This window comes from Mus musculus, chromosome 13, assembly GCF_000001635.26.
Source record: "Mus musculus strain C57BL/6J chromosome 13, GRCm38.p6 C57BL/6J".
In the NCBI taxonomy this organism is placed as follows: Eukaryota; Metazoa; Chordata; class Mammalia; order Rodentia; family Muridae; genus Mus; species Mus musculus.
Window position 1 is genome coordinate 118,746,365 of NC_000079.6, and position 16,449 is coordinate 118,762,813.

At 35.6% G+C, this 16,449-nt stretch overlaps 1 protein-coding gene across 1 annotated transcript in view, besides 12 other annotated features; it reads left to right on the forward strand.

The window, feature by feature from the left end:
• Nucleotides 1-16,449, forward strand: part of Fgf10 (fibroblast growth factor 10) — a 77,875-nt gene that overhangs the window by 31,666 nt on the left and 29,760 nt on the right. The window lies entirely within an intron of this gene.
• Nucleotides 12,583-14,307: an enhancer, noted in NCBI's record as "1.7 kb enhancer". NCBI's record gives its function as "enhancer in second heart field (SHF)" and the evidence as "EXISTENCE:knockout evidence [ECO:0001091][PMID:23093675]".
• Nucleotides 12,630-12,660: a protein binding site, noted in NCBI's record as "Nkx2-5 site 1". NCBI's record gives the evidence for it as "EXISTENCE:protein binding evidence [ECO:0000024][PMID:23093675]".
• Nucleotides 12,802-12,832: a protein binding site, noted in NCBI's record as "Nkx2-5 site 2". NCBI's record gives the evidence for it as "EXISTENCE:protein binding evidence [ECO:0000024][PMID:23093675]".
• Nucleotides 13,048-13,077: a protein binding site, noted in NCBI's record as "Nkx2-5 site 3". NCBI's record gives the evidence for it as "EXISTENCE:protein binding evidence [ECO:0000024][PMID:23093675]".
• Nucleotides 13,048-13,077: a protein binding site, noted in NCBI's record as "Nkx2-5 site 3". NCBI's record gives the evidence for it as "EXISTENCE:protein binding evidence [ECO:0000024][PMID:23093675]".
• Nucleotides 13,141-13,171: a protein binding site, noted in NCBI's record as "Nkx2-5 site 4". NCBI's record gives the evidence for it as "EXISTENCE:protein binding evidence [ECO:0000024][PMID:23093675]".
• Nucleotides 13,141-13,171: a protein binding site, noted in NCBI's record as "Nkx2-5 site 4". NCBI's record gives the evidence for it as "EXISTENCE:protein binding evidence [ECO:0000024][PMID:23093675]".
• Nucleotides 13,389-13,419: a protein binding site, noted in NCBI's record as "Nkx2-5 site 5". NCBI's record gives the evidence for it as "EXISTENCE:protein binding evidence [ECO:0000024][PMID:23093675]".
• Nucleotides 13,389-13,419: a protein binding site, noted in NCBI's record as "Nkx2-5 site 5". NCBI's record gives the evidence for it as "EXISTENCE:protein binding evidence [ECO:0000024][PMID:23093675]".
• Nucleotides 13,536-13,566: a protein binding site, noted in NCBI's record as "Nkx2-5 site 7". NCBI's record gives the evidence for it as "EXISTENCE:protein binding evidence [ECO:0000024][PMID:23093675]".
• Nucleotides 13,536-13,566: a protein binding site, noted in NCBI's record as "Nkx2-5 site 7". NCBI's record gives the evidence for it as "EXISTENCE:protein binding evidence [ECO:0000024][PMID:23093675]".
• Nucleotides 14,211-14,240: a protein binding site, noted in NCBI's record as "Nkx2-5 site 8". NCBI's record gives the evidence for it as "EXISTENCE:protein binding evidence [ECO:0000024][PMID:23093675]".

Genomic DNA, 16,449 nt, shown 5'->3' on the forward strand with positions numbered 1-16,449 from the left:
AAATATTCTTTTATGTTCTCTTCCCCATTGATGCCACTTATTTCAGTTCTAATTGTATGAGCATACCGTTCAGAGATTGGTTTCATGCAAAGAGGATGAAAATGATTGGTTGATTTTACAATGGCCTGAGCTTATATCAACAGTGCTCTGTTGCATAGAAAGTCTAATGAGTTGAGAAGAAACTGGTGTTAGAATGGTAGTGAATCATGCAAGCTAATAAAACCAAGATCCCACCAAAGCAGCATCTGGGAGTGAGGTTTTAAGGAGCAGGCAGGAATGTGCACTAATTATCGGATTGTTAATATGTTACATATGTTTTGGAGAGGAGATTGTGTGACTCAGGGCAGGCAGTAGCTGAAGCGGCAGCCCTGGGTTTTATCCACCACAGATTTAGTATTAAAACTCCAGCTGCATTACAGATTTCTAATGGACCAAATTCCTACACATGACCTGCGGATTCAGCCTAACACTACACCACAATGAGAGATTTTTATTAACATATATGTGAGGACTGATAGGTATGTGACATTTTCTCTAGTAGGATGGAAATTTGAACATATCAGGATACCATTTATAATTGCACTGTAACAATAGATAAAATTTGAGAGTTACAGGTCTTCATATGCAACTATTTTTTTTATTATTTTTTATTTCTTGAAATTATAATTTATTATTATAATTATAATGTATCTCCCCTTTCCTTTCTCCCTTATAACCCTTCCTGTGTATTCACTTACTTTCTTTCAAAATCATGTCTCTTCTTCATTAAATTGTTGTTACATGCATATATGGATATTCATACATATGTCTAAACCCAACCTTTCCAGTGTGCTTACTGTTACATGCATGCATATTTTCAGGTCTGACCATTTGGTATTGGCTAACCAATGCTATGCTCTACGCTGGGGAAGAGTGTCCCTCCCACTCTCAGCATCTCATAGCTGTCTGTAGTTCTTCATGAAAGGTTGAGTTCTCATGAGTCTCTTTGCACATTAGTGTGCTTGTTCAGGCCTTGTTCAGGCAGCCATGTAACTTCATGGGAGTAGCCTCTCCAATATTTCTAGGAGACACAATCTCACAGCAAATTTCCTGTTCCTTTGATTCTTACTGTCATTACATCTCCTATTCCCAAGTGATACATAAGCCTTCCATAGAGGGATTGTGTTGGACATGTAGAAGTTGGGACTGAGCTCCACAACAGTTGTGTATATATTTAAATTAAGAGTTAATTCTTTGTCTTATTATTACATCATGATTTTATTTTTGTAATAAGGTAGGTGGAGTCAGGGAAGATGCAAGGCACTTCAGTGTCTTTTATGATTTGAAAAAGCACTTTCAATTCGAAGTATACATTCTCTCATCCTGTGTGAGAGATAATAGTATTTATAATGCCTACAGTGTCACTCCTTTCTGAATTTTAACCACTGTCTCACTTTGGTCTGCTGTGATAAAATCACCAGTAGTAGAAAAGCTAATTTATTCAATGATTCTATTAGTAACTTTTTGTTTTGTTTTGTTTTGTTTTGTTTTTGTTTTTCAAGGCAGGGTTTCTCTGTATAGCCCTGGCTGTCCTGGAACTCACATTGTAGACCAGGCCTTGAACTCAGAAATCTTCCTGCCTCTGCCTCCTGAGTGCTGAGATTAAAGGTGTGTGCCACCACCCCCAGCTTAGTAACTTTTACTAAGATATTCAAGTTAAACATTTCCCAGTTGGTTAAAAATATATAGACATTGAAAACAAATTCCAACAACAAATACATTTGTATTTTATAAATTCAAATTCATAAATACATTCACTTCAAGAATATGTATGTACATGTGTATATTTCACTTGAACACCTATGATGCATATCTTTTAATTCAAATTATTACCTTAACTCATATGATTGACTATACTTCTCCAAGTTTACTGTACAAAAGTGGGAAACTTCCATGATTTGCTATAATGCTTTCAAATGTTAAATTAGTAACAATAGTAAACAGAAAAATAAATGTTTGCTCAGAAATTAGTGATCGGTAACTTGGAAGTTTTCCTCCCTGGTAGAGTTTAAGTCCTAATGTTGAAGCTGCCTTACTGTGGATGGTCTCTTATTTAGTTAAACAAACACAGTGTTTGTGACCAGTCATTTGCGTAAATCATTTTTATTTTATATTCATTGGTGTTTTGCCTGCCTGCATGTCTGTGTAAGGGTGTCAGAATCCCTGGAAGAGCAGCCAATATTCTTAACTGCTGAGATATCTCTCCAGCTCTAGTGACCAGTCATTTGAATGAAGCTTTATATATAGTTCTGAACTCCTTGGGAATTTTTCAAATAAAATTGAAGTTTGATCCTTTCCAAAAGAATACATCAAAACATTTGGCCTGGACTACATCAACTATGAGGCATCTTGGTGCAACCTTTAGGGGGACTCTGAGAATGAATCACTTACATAAGTTCCAATTCTCTGTCTCTCATGAGATGATAATGTCCCTCCTTTCCCTAAGAAGATGTGCAGACCCTCGCTTCATGGAACTGTGTCTAGTGTAATAAATTATTCACTTTGAATGAGAGAAATAGAAGTTCGTATCATGGGTGCTATCTTTTCCCTTAAGAAGTAGAAGAGTTTCTTGGAGCCCTATATGGTGGGCTGAACTGAATAAGCTAATTTTCTTCACTTAACACTTACAGAATAATCAAACTGGCTTTAGAAAGTTAATTTTAGGTACTCTTAAACTTCTTAGATGTAATTATAACAATAAAATGGTTTATGCTGGGGCTTGCTGACTAAGATAGCAAATGATGCAAATTAAAGTAGGGTTTCTTTTCCAACTGGAAAACTCAATGAAAAAAATTTTTTTTTAAATCATGTTCTAAAACACAAAATAAACCCAAACTGTGGTGTGATTAAATACATGGAACAAAACCCAGTAATGTACCATATTAATTTTTATAAGGTTGCTGCTACCATCAAAGAATGATAAATCACAAAAATCTCATTTCTAAAAGTTCCTAGGGAACTTTAAAACTGAATATATTCATTAAATTATACACACAAATTACATATTTTATATAACTGAAGAGCATATATCCATATGTGGTATATATGTCATTTATATGCATATATATGCATCATTTTCAATGACTAATTTTAATTCATGTTCATTTTTACAAGTGTGTAAAATAAAAGATGTAGTACAAAAATACTCATAGTTCTACCACATAGATTATCTGCTTTTGTATTTTTCTGAAATTCCCTTTACTTTTAACTCTGTATCTATGCTTAAGTAATTAATAGTTTTTATTCTCATATATTTATTGCACAAACTAAGGGTTTCATAATTTATTTAAGTATATCATGTACTTTGACTATATTAAATTCTCACACCCAATCTAGCCCCCAACTTCCTGAAGCTGTTAGTCTTCTTGCTCTCCCTAGTCTTTTACTTGACTTCATGCCATATATGTGTGTGTGTGTATGCATATGTATATTATATATGGTATATGTGAAAGATTATACAATATTTGTCTACTTTTGATCTAGCTTTGAATTATTTTTTCAGTAAGATAACTAGTTATGTCCTCCAATTTTCTACAGGTGACATAATTTTGTCATTTTGTGGCTTAATAAGTCTTCTTTGTGTGTATTTATCACACATTTATTACCAAGTCATCTGTTGACAGACACCGAAGCTGATTCCATAACTTGGCTATCATAACTAGTGCTATAGAAAGATGGATTAGCATGTATCTCTTTAGCATGTTGACTTTGATTTCTTTGGGTAGATTTCTAGGAATAGTGTGCCTGGACCATTTGGGAGTTTTCTTCTTAGTTTTTGAGTGACCTTCCTACTGATTTTCACAGTGGACAAGCTAACTTACATTATTACCAGTTGTATGCAAGTATATATATTTTCCTGTATCCTCACATTTGCTGATGTTTGTTGTTTTTTTTTTTTAACTTATAGCCATTCTTATTAGATAGGGAATCTCAACATAGCATTCACCTATATGTAATTATGTAATTATATAATAAAATGGATACACTGCATACATATTATACTGTACATAATATATTCTATGGTAGTTATACTCAAATTTACTCCTGGATTTTTCATATCATTAACATATCCATATATTAGTTTGACACATTTAAATATTTTGGCCTGTACATATCTTACAGAGCCATTAATGTATACCATAGATTTATATTCATAAGACTTGCAAAATTACAGTTACGAAGTAGCAATGAAATAATTTTATGGTTGGGGGGTCACTACAACATAAGAAACTGTATTAAAGCATTGTGGGAAAAAAGCACAGCATCTTATATTCACAGTGGCATAACACAGTGTCCTTCCATTCTTACAGATGCTTGTCCAAGTCCAAGTGTCTTGAATGAGTTTGTGGAAAACACTACAGAAAATCAGTCCTGCTTCCCAAGGCAACTGACACATTGCCAAAGGAATGAAATAGACATGAAACCTGGGAATGCAATATTACTGGAAAGATAAGATGACTAACTGCCTGCTGGTAATCTCCCCACACAGAATGACCAGATTTTCACCAGTGCGCACCTTTCCTTAAAGAAAATATCCCATTCTAAGATTTCAGTTAAACAACAAACAGCTTTGACTGTAAATAGGCATGTGCAAAACCTCCCATGGAATACACATACACTCAGCAAAGATTCATACGATGTTTATGTACAGCTGAGCTCTGGTTGGATAGTGCATGCTTCGTTCACTCAGCCTGGCAACCTGCTCCTGGGAAGAGATAATGAGACGGGTCACAGGTTGCATCTTATCTGGAATGGGAGTGATAGAAAATTGCTCTGAACTTTTGTTGCAGCTCTGAGGGCTGAGTGAGCACAAAGATGCACAATTAGTGTCAGAATGATTATGAAAGCCAGATCCCGAGTTACGTGCTCTTTTTTTCTGTCCCTGGTTCTGCTTCTATTTATGGCTAGAGGAGTCCATTAGTAAGTTTTATTAGCATTAACTTTGTTTAATACTTATAGATTATTTTATTCTATTATTGTCAATGGTTCCAAACATGGATTTTTAATAACTCACTGCTGGCCCCCCCTTGCAATGCATAACTCTTTTTAAAGAAATGTTGCATTACCACCATTACCCACTTCATCTATGCTATAGCTAGAAGGCAGGCATAGTCTTCCTGGGGCTTCCTTGGACCAGTCTCTTCTTTGTCAAACATTTTCATTCTAACAGTTTCTTTCTTTCTTTTTTTAATATTTTTAATTACATATTTTCCTCAATTACATTTCCAATGCTATCCCAAAAGTCCCCCATACCCTCCCCCCCACTTCCCTACCCATCCATTCCCATTTTTTTGGCCCTGGTGTTCCCCTGTACTGGGGTATATACAGTTTGTGTGTCCAATGGGCCTCTCTTTCCAGTGATGGCCGATTAGGCCATCTTTTGATACATATGCAGCTAGAGTCAAGAGCTCCGGGGTACTGGTTAGTTCATAATGTTGTTCCACCTATAGGGTTGCAGATCCCTTTAGCTCCTTGGGTACTTTCTCTAGCTCCTCCATTGGGAGCCCTATGATCCATCCATTAGCTGACTGTGAGCATCCACTTCTGTATTTGCCAGGCCCCGGCATAGTCTCACAAGAGACAGCTACATCTGGGTCCTTTCAATAAAATCTTGCTAGTGTATGCAATGGTGTCAGCGTTTGGAAGCTGATTATGGGGTGGATCCCTGGATATGGCAGTCTCTAGATGGTCCATCCTTTTGTCTCAGCTCCAAACTTTATCTCTGTAACTCCTTCCATGGGTGTTTTGTTCCCAATTCTAAGGAGGGGTATAGTGTCCACACTTCAGTCTTCATTCTTCTTGAGTTTCATGTGTTTAGCAAATTGTATCTTATATCTCATTCTAACAGTTTCTATTTGTGTTTATGCCAAACAGTGTAATGTTTTTTAAGAAAAACATTATACTGCAGAATGATTTTCTGAAAGGCTCCTATATTTGCCTTCTAAATTAAATAAAAACATATCATTATCCAAACATAAATCAAGTTCTATTACCCAAACAATAAAAGAGGTTTTCCTATATTACAAAAATGGGAGAAACCAGTCATATTGATTGGTTCATGCCTGCAATTATAGCTTTTAAAAAGCCAAGGTAAGAGAGTTGTGAATAATTCAAGACCATTCTCGACTATGAAATAAGTAGGCTAGCTTGTGCTATATAATGTGGGATTCTCTCAAAAAAATGAAAAAAAATATTTTTTTAGTGATAATACAAGGCAGTCACTAGGAGAGAAGAGTGGATTCCTGCTATATGGATGTGAGCCGTGTTTAATAAAGTTATTCATTCAGCAGCACCTACTATGTGCTATATCCAGATCTTTCACTCTGGGCTAAGTTTCTGAAACAAGCTATACTCTCTGCATCTGATGCAATTTATTCACATAACAGTCGGGGTATGGCCAAGTCTCTATGCACAAGTAATTCCTAGCAAGATTCTTTCCTTGGCAGGAACAAAGGCAGAATTTCAGGTTTCTGAAAAATGAGTATAACTTGCCCAAACACAAGAGGAAGTATTGCTAGTGGCAGCCTAAGGAAGAGTTGAGACTTGATCTGACAAAATCACCCAATCCTATGAGCTTTTTAGCTTCAATATTTTTACTTATTTGTGTTGTGTGCATATGCTTACATAGATAGAACCCAGGTCATCAGTCTTGGTGGCTTGCATTCTTTTCCATCCAAGCCCTCTCCTATGTACTATACAGAAAAAAAATTTTTCAAAACTCTATCAAAACAATAAAGTACATATGAATGATTTTAAAACTGAAGCAGCAGATGAACTAGAACTATGCTACTCAACAATGGTAGCAGCAGATGAACTAGAACTATGTTACTCAACAATGGTAGCAACTAGACATGTGTAGTTATTTAATTTAAATAACTAACATAATGAAAGATGTTTAAAAAAACTATTCTATTTTCCCAATACAAATAGACACAATTTAAATGTTTAAAAGTCAATTAGATAGCATAGGTCATCAAAAATATATATTATTGTAGAAATATCTATATAGACCTACGAGAAGGTATGATTTATATTCATTTCCATAATAAGAGTTAATGCTGTTTGCAATGAGATATAGATGATGGGATAGAGCAAATCTGTGCTTGTTAGTTTTGTCAACTTGACACAAACTAGAGTCAGCGGAGAAGAAAGAACTTCAGCTGAAGAACTGCCCCTGTAAGATTAGTCTTTGGGGTATTTTCTAGATTAATAATCATGTGGCAGGTACCCACACAATGATATTTTAGTAAATACTTCAATAAAATATCAGGTTGATAAGAAAAGCAAGCTGAACAAGCTCTAGAAAGCATCTCAATAGCCAGCACTCTCCAGGATTTCTGGTTCAAGTTTCTGCCTCGTGATTCCTGATTCAGTCCGGTCCTTGGCCTCCATCATGACAAACTCAATGGGATGATAGTGTTAAAGGAAATAAACCCTTTCGTACATGGTAAGGGTACAGTTGTAAGAAAGGAATGACTCGCAGATACACCTTGGAGGGAGAACCTGAGTCTTCAGCTTCCACGCAAATGGGAGGGGGACATGCAGGCATTGTGAGGGGTGAATCTGTGCTCCTTTAAGCTAAGAGATACCTTGGGTCAAGGAACAATTTCAGGAGGACAACTCAGTTCATTTCAGAGCTATTGAGATCACCATTAAACTTTGAAGGGGTGTTAAGTAGAGGTTTATGAACTTAACAGAAGATGTCACAGTTGACGATGTCTGTTTCGGCAGCGTCAACATGTGTTTAGGATTTAAACTCATGAAACAGATTCCTGTGGAAACAATGCAGAGCATCTGGGCCTGAGTCCAAAGTCAACGTAGCATTTCCATGTTGAGGAGAGCAATAGGAAGAGACAGAGGCAGACATAAGTGGCCTCAAAGGATGCCCAAATGTTCAAGAATATTCTTGAAGATGACAGGTGAGAAAACTGTTTCCACAGAAGGCTTGATTTATAACCTTTGGAGTAACACAGGCACCTCTAATGGTCAGGAGAATTAAGTAGAGTCCCAACTTCACTGGGCTGAGGCAGAGAGGAAAGAGGAAAACAATGAGTGTTAACCCACAGAAAACCCCATGTTCTCCTAAGAAAGCGAACATGGAACCAAAATGCAGAGAAATGTAGATTATGCCTGGTCAGTCAAAGAAAGGTTGTTCTTAATGCGAGACCGATTAGAACTTGTTGCTAGTCATGGCCTCACATGCAGACAGATATTAATGATGAAAATAATAATTTTGGTAGTCAAAGTGATTAGAAGTTGGGTAATAATGGAAACCTTAATTACACTAATATCCTTATGGCGGAAGAAAACGAATTTGATAGAATCTGACACATAGACATAGCAGTTTAGATCCTAAGCTTTTATTTTCCTCCAGAGGTTGCTCAAATCAAATCTTTCCATTTTATCATTTTGTCCTTCATTATTTTACAGTACAAAATATTACCATCAATTCTCAGCTTTTAATATTTGGAGATTTGTTTTTAAAAATAGATTCGCTGGGCAGTGGTGGCACATGCCTTTAATCCCAGCACTTGGAAGGCAGAGGCAAAGGCAGAGGCAGGTGGATTTCTGAGTTTGAGGCTACCCTGATCTACAAAGTGAGTTCCAGGACAGCCAGGGCTATACAGAGAAACCCTGTCTTGAAAAAAAAAAAGAGAGAAACAAAGAAAGAAAGAAAGAAAGAAAGAAAGAAAGAAAGAAAGAAAGAAAGAAAGAAAGAAAGAAAGAAAGAAAGGAAGGAAGGAAGGAAGGAAGGAAGGAAGGAAGAAAGGAAGAAAGAAAGAAAGAAAACAACAAAAATTTAAAAATAGATTCAGGCCTGGACTTACCATGAAGCCATGCAAGCTCTTCATTTCTGACTTCCCTGTCTATTTCCCAAGTGCTGAGATTACATCCATGCACCACCATTCTTAGAAAAGTTATCTTTTAACAAGAAGGTATTTTCTGCCTCTCTGTAGAATTATTAAATTTGCATCATGATAAGAAGTTAGTTTTTGTCCTTTAAAATAAATTGTATTATTTTGTGGCTAGGAACATCAAATTGAATTAAAAAAAACAGTACATACATGTATAACAATGTATACTGTAACTATGAATTACATTAGTTAAAACTTTGACACTCAAAGTCAAAAATCAATGGTCCATATACAATAAAAAGAAAAAAAAACCCTGAAGAAATGTCCATTATATTTAGTCTAATTGGAGATGTTACTAGGAATAGACAAATGTGTTTTATCCAAATTCGAAGTTATTTTTTCAAGTGAAATCCTTTGAAAGTCCAAAAACTTCCTCTCTTTTCCTGACCCATAGAGATCACTGACCCAGTGCATACCATAAAATCAGAACAATGTTGAAACACTGTTATTATTAGCATTAGGCCACAGAAAATCCTCTTGAAGGGACCAGCACCCTCTCAATCTCAAGTACTAGAAACACAAAATATTTGTCCCTGAAAGCAGAAATGGGCTAGAGAACTGTGTGTGTGTGTGTGTGTGTGTGTGTGTGTGTGTGTGTGTGTGTGGTGGTGGTGGTGGGGTGTTGGCGAGCCAGAAAAGACTAATTTAAAACTTTTCCTAAATTACAGCTCAGCAAAAAGCTGACATTTTTTTCACTGTTTGCAATTTAGAAGAAAGCAATCACTCATGTAATATTTAAAACATTTCCAAATTATATTTATTATGATTTTACAATGATCTACTTAAAAATACAAGGGCACAGAGGCTGTTATCCTAATCGCTTGTCTCTAAGCAAGCTTGGTGCCATCTTATGCCTGAACTGACTTGTGTGGTACATACAGTAGAATTCAAGAGTTCCTGAAATGGAGCAATGGCCATGGGTCCATAAACCTGAGGTGGGGAACACAGTGAGCGTCAGCCTTGACAATGATGTCTGCTCTGTCATTTCAGTCTAAATGGCTCACTGTCACAGTGGACAGACGCACTTTCATTTACCCTTCAGAGCAGATTTCTGGCCATTCAACATGCCTTGTCTTTCCTGTCTCTGTGGGTGACTTCATCTCCAGCTGGTTTCTTAGTTGTGTGTCAAGATGTTGTGTGTCAGTTGCCCATTGCCGTGTTGTTACATCATCATTAGTTCATTAGCATAGTTTCTTCGACAACTATTTCAACTGCTACTGCTACAAACTTGGCCATGTCTGTTAGACCCCCTATCTTATTACTTACTAAATTCTTTCCTATAAAATGACTTGTTGTATGTGACATGCTCCTTAAAAGAAATTATCATTCATATACTCTCATAAAGGAAAGCCAACATCAATTGCTGTGAATAAAAAGTAATAATTAAATATAAACAATTTTGATATTATGTCCACTTATATAGTGGATTTTGCAGAATTATCTAAACTTGAGAGTGAATAATCATAGTAGTACATATAATGATCAGATTAATTGTGTTTGCTTTTGTGAATGTACCCTTACAATTTACTCACACACACGCACACACACACACACACACACACACACACACACACACACACACACATGCATTGATACCATTCTCAACCTTGTAATTCAGAAATTGACAGAATGGTGAGAAGATGCTCATAAAGATGCTGATAAATAAAGAACCAGTCTTCTCTAGGAATGTGTCCCCTAGAAAGTTATTCTATCCCAAATTCCAAATGGTCATCCCTAAACACATGTAAAAGTAACTTCAAGTGGGGTCAGGAAGTGTGTGTGTGTGTCTGCAGAATAATTATAGAGGTCATGAAATTGAGATGAGGTGGAGGCCCATGGGAGGAGGAGCTTGGAGGTGGTAAAAAGAATCAAAATGATGTAAATGTAGTATTCATTTATGAAATTATAAAAAAAAATTAACCAGGCAATCTTACCAAATTTCATGATATAGTTGAGCAGAAGGATCATGCTGTGAGTCTAGTATTTAATGGTATCACTACTGTAGTGCTACAGATTCCATCTAGCAATTTAAAAGTGAAATTGACATCCTTAAATTTGGAAATGTCGTCAATCATCTCCTTTGCTTAAGTTACTGAAAAATCCAAAAACATATAATTGATGAGTTTTTGTTATTTTATTTAATTGAATTTGTTCTTTGACAATTTCATACATATACAATGGATTCTAACTTCTCATCCTCCACCATTTTTTAAAATCTTCCATCCTTCCAAACCCTTTTCCTCCCCTACCAGTTTCTTTCAGATTCATGACTTTTGGTTTTAGTATCAGGCTTTAGTGTTGTAAATAACCTGCATCCAGGAATGATTGGCCCAGTTCTGTATAATGAAAGCATTTGAGAGATGGAGGCAGGAAGATCAGGAGTTCCCCTACTCTTCCAACTCCAGGATTTCCTTCTCTCTCTCTCTAGAAAACAAACAGGCAAATAAAAATAAAAAACACAATAATGAAACAAAATAAACAATACAAAGCAAAGTAACACACTCACACTCACACTCACCCCACCCCTCCCACCCCATAGAAACACAAAATCGGAAACCACGATACAAACAAAAAACCAGTAAGGTAAAAAAATACCTAAACAAAGCAGTCTGAGAAAGAAAAAAAAATCTCCAAAACCACCCTTGAATTTGTTTTGTGTTATAGCCTAAATTCTTAAAAGGCAGTTTCTTTTAGAAGTTCACAGCTAGTATATGCTGTGTAGTCCAAAAGTGAGAGATCCGAGCTATAAATTAATTATGTCAATACTAAAAAAATAATGAAAAGTAATATTTCACATTCTGACAAGAAAGCCTGGAACTATGCTTTGATCTTGGTGAGACTTATTTTAGTGTAGAAATTCATATGTGCACATCTTATTTTTAAAGTTCCATACTCATTATGCTGTGTATGATTGTCTAAGTCAACGTTATGCGATTTAAAAAGTCAAACCAAGGAGAACACCAAAGATCCAAGAGTTGTCACCTATGGATACAGGATAGATGCGAAGGTTTTGATTCTCACTTGAGTTTACAATTCTCACATTCTTTGGCTTGTTTTGTTTTTTCCTGGAGAAATTATATTGTCAAGATTGGCTTCTTAAAAATGATATAACCGATATACATTTCTAGGTAACTATGTAATCCAGATTGCCCTTGAACTCATGGCCATTTTCCTACCTCGTACTGAGAAGCACTGACTACAGACAAGTCCCACCACACCTGGGCAAATCTGAGACTAAGAAAAAAGCAAGCCCAAAGAACATTGTTACTCTTGTTCATGTCACCTTCCAAATTCTGATAATACAAATATTTACATTTCTATCCACACTCACTATTCCTGTCTGACCTGTTAGTGCCCTTTTAACATATTTCTCTCTTCTTTAGTGTCCACAATAGTGGAGATGTACAGATACATACAATGGACTGGTAGGGGTTGTTAGTGTGAGAACAAACGACGCAACTGCATCCCCAAATTCCTCTTTCTTGGTCTCCTCTAAATGCTAATGTCCTATCACTTTTCTCTCCCACTCAACAAGCAATAGAGAAGGCAAATGGAAAGCAAGAGAAATGTAAAAAAACAGTAAAAACACTCCTTTATTTGAAAGCAGCATGTAAAAATAGAGACCTAAGTCTTCCAATGTGACAGACTGGTGTTGATAGGACATAAAAAGAATGAAGGCAGATGGCCTAAAGTGATGACCCTTTGTTTGAGATAACAAGGAGCCTGAAAGGGAGGAAGAATATAGCCCAGAGTGGAGGTGAGGGGCTGAAGAGCAAAGAGCAGGAAGCGTGACATTACAGATAGGGGTCAAATGTCCAGAGGAAACCTGTGAGATAAGGAGACCCCAGTCAAAGGATCTTCAAGTGGAGAAAGCTAAATGGACAGCTCTCAGCATGGGCCTAATAGGTTCCTGTTCTCACATACAGAGTGTTGGTGGGAGGTTGTCACTGTGGCTCAGATAATTTGCAAACACACAAGGAAATTGTCTTGGCATAGCAGAACAAAGCTGACTCAATCAAACGAGAACAATTTCCCCCTATAGACTGGCTGCCTTACTATGCAGATTTTGAGTTTTGTGTGTGTATGGCTTTTTTTTTTAAATGTCACTTAAAATGAGTGTAATGAATTCTAAAATAATTTATCTGATCATTTTTATAACACTGAGAACCTAAGATATACAAATAAAAATTATTGAATCCACTTAGAAATGTTCTCTAGAGATATTAGATACTTTGAATATTTTCATAGCTGTCTTTCTTTTAATCATATTCATTTAGTGCGTAGATCACTTTTAGAAAGAAAAATAACAATAGGAAAGGTTGGTTTTGTTTTAAAATTAAATAGAGTTCATTCTAAATAAACAGGAAATCAGATTCATTACTTTGGCTTTACAGCAACATCTATCCACATTCTGACTGACATTTTTAACATGCTTCAAATTCATTTTTAAGTACCTTGTTGAATAATCTCCACATGGATATTACTTGATTTCCTATTCTAATCCTTTCATGGAATATGTCTCTATTCTTTTGTCTTTGGTAGTAGAATCAGAAGCCATTAATCACAACAGCCAATAAAAATTGACAAAGAACTTTAAGTGAATTGGTCAATTTCTGATAAGGTTATAGATAAACTGTACATCATAAATCAAAGCAAGGAAGAGGCCTTTGTTACAGTTTCACCCCTTCGTAATAAGAGTTTCTTTGAACTTATGCTGCTGAGTGGGAAGAACAGGAGAGAGTGCTGACTATCTTTAAAACACATCAAAGCACTAGAGGCTAGAAGGATGTTTATACCAGGTTGAATGGGAGCTGGGCCGCATCTTTCAGTGTAGACATCCATTTATCTCTGAATAACAGAAAGGTTCTCTGGTCACCACTAGGACTCAGAACCAGAAGATCTACACAGGGTCCAAGTTTTCTTTGTTTTGGTATTTTTCAACCTTGATTATGAAGTCATCTTTTTCTCAAAATCATTTTGTATTATGGAGAAAAAAATGTTATGAATACCAGGTCCAGAAAAATCCTGAAAAAGAAAGAAAGAAAGAAAGAAAGAAAGAAAGAAAGAAAGAAAGAAAGAAAGAAAGAAAGGAGGGAGGGAGGGAGGGAGGGAGGGAAAATAATACCAACCCTCATAGTAGCCACTATTATTTGTGATCTCCTTCCTCCTTTCTATTATATCAAAATTACACGTGTCACATAAGTTGGATTTCTATTTTTGATAGAATCATTGATATCTAGTAGTATATTTAGTGTCTACATTATAAGCAATTATTGAAATCATCAATGCTATTTATTCACTATACTTTTCTCCATTTTCTGCCCCTCCACAACTGTGTTGGCTGTTGCATTGCTCAGGGCTGAAGTTTTTGCATACCTTTAAAAACTAGATGTGTAAGTCGACATAGCATATCTAATTAAAAACTCTGTTATGATTTCAGGGGACTAAATCTAACTTTTCATAGTGATTATCCTCTACAACTCTGCTCAGTTTAGTTGACTACTGTTTTACTTAAGCTTCAACAATAGCTTTCTTTAGGTATTTATTAACTTTATTACATTTCAGTACCACAGGCATGTGACATTTTTACATCAGTCGAGATCACTGAGAGAGCATGGACTTACCAGTTTTAGACTGGTAATATGTATGAGCAAAATCCCAAGATAATTCTTTCATTGGGAAAGATTCCAAAAACTCTTTTGCAGTGGTGTGGTCATGATGCTGTTACTGCATCTTACTGTGATAGTTGTTTTCTTGTTTGAGTCAAGTGCCAAGGAATGCAGTAGGGGAGAAAATTGGAGGGTCACCTCGATTATTTTCCAAATGTCCACCATGCTATGCTCTCTCTCCAGCAAACTGGTTAGTAGGAACTTGTGGGGTTTTGTTTATTTGTTTTTGTTTTGTTTTGTTTCTCTATATCACTTCTCTCTGGAGTTCGGACTGGAAAAGCCATAACTCAAATGAAAACCTTGTCTTCAGAAATAAGTAAAACAGCATTTTTGCCATATAAGTATCATCATGGGTCCTAATGCTTTGAAGGTATCATGGCACTTGATTCTTGACAGAGTTCTAAGTCCTCTTATCTCAGATTATGGTTGAAAGATTTATCAAGATTACATAATCCACAGAAGTCACAGACAATGCATGGGGAGAGCAGGGTTTAACCAAAACCAGTTGGAAACTTTCAAAGCCAAGACTCATTTGTTCAGTAGTCTTCCGCAATTACCTAACTCAGGAGGAGGTTGTCTGCCACCTTTCTCTAGAGTCACAGTGCCTGGGAAGACAAAGTTTCTACTTTGATTAAAACAATTGAGGGAATCTGGAAGTCTGTGCTATTTTTATCTTATTAAATACTTTGGACTAATCATTTTTAATATTATTGAATCAAAATAAATAAAAGAATTTTAAGTTGAACATGCCTAATGTGATCAGAAGCAAAAAGTGCTGCAAAATCTGAAGTCTCAGATATTAATACCAGAAATTGAGAACTTGATACTTGATTTCAAGTAACAGCATTCTGCCAAAGCATAGGCACACCAAAAATAGTATATAAAATAACCTTTGGGCAATGGATATGAGAAATATTGAAGCATAAAGTATAAGTGTATATACATTATATAACTATACATGCACACAAAATCTGTATAAATATATGTATATATGTAATCATATATAGATGCACACAAATAATATATATGCATGCATAACATTGTGTGTGTATATATATACATACATTATATATATATGTAGAGAGAGAGAGAGAGGGAGGGAGGGAAAATTTAGTGTTTAAATTAACACAAATAACAAATGAAATGTGTAAGGTATAAGGAACTCCATCAGTAGCAATGGGATCAAAGCTTTCTGAGGACATTACTGAAATGGTGATGAAATTGATTGTGAAATTGTTGGAACGCATATGGGTACTATAACATGAAAAGATTAATCATCTATAAATCTATCCAATATCCACATAGAAATAATTCACATTTTATTATAGTGGTTGCATCTTCTAGTCATTAAAATATGAAGTCATAGAGCTGTTCTTGGTTTTCTAATCTCTGATAAAGCAGCAGGCACAAATTACGTTCTGATGTTTACATACTCAAGAGTATGAATAATTATATAGATTATTAAGATGTGTTGCTCATATTAAATAGCGTTGTCTACCAAGTTAGTTTACAGAATAGTTTCCTTAATAAACATTTTTTAACAACATACATGGTTAATGGAGAAAATAGTAAATTGAAGCCAGACAAGCAAACATATATAATACAGATTAGTGTAGTGTCAGATGGCTTACTTTTCATAATCAGTTTATTGTAGTAAAAACTAATAAAGAACATAACTTAAAATAATAACCTAACTATACGGAACTTACTTGATCCTCATGAACAATGTTCTAGTCATAAGCCAATGAATACTTTAGAATGATGTAATTATATTTGGCATGTAGTTTGGTGATCATACAATTACCAGGAAGACTTAAAAGTAAATT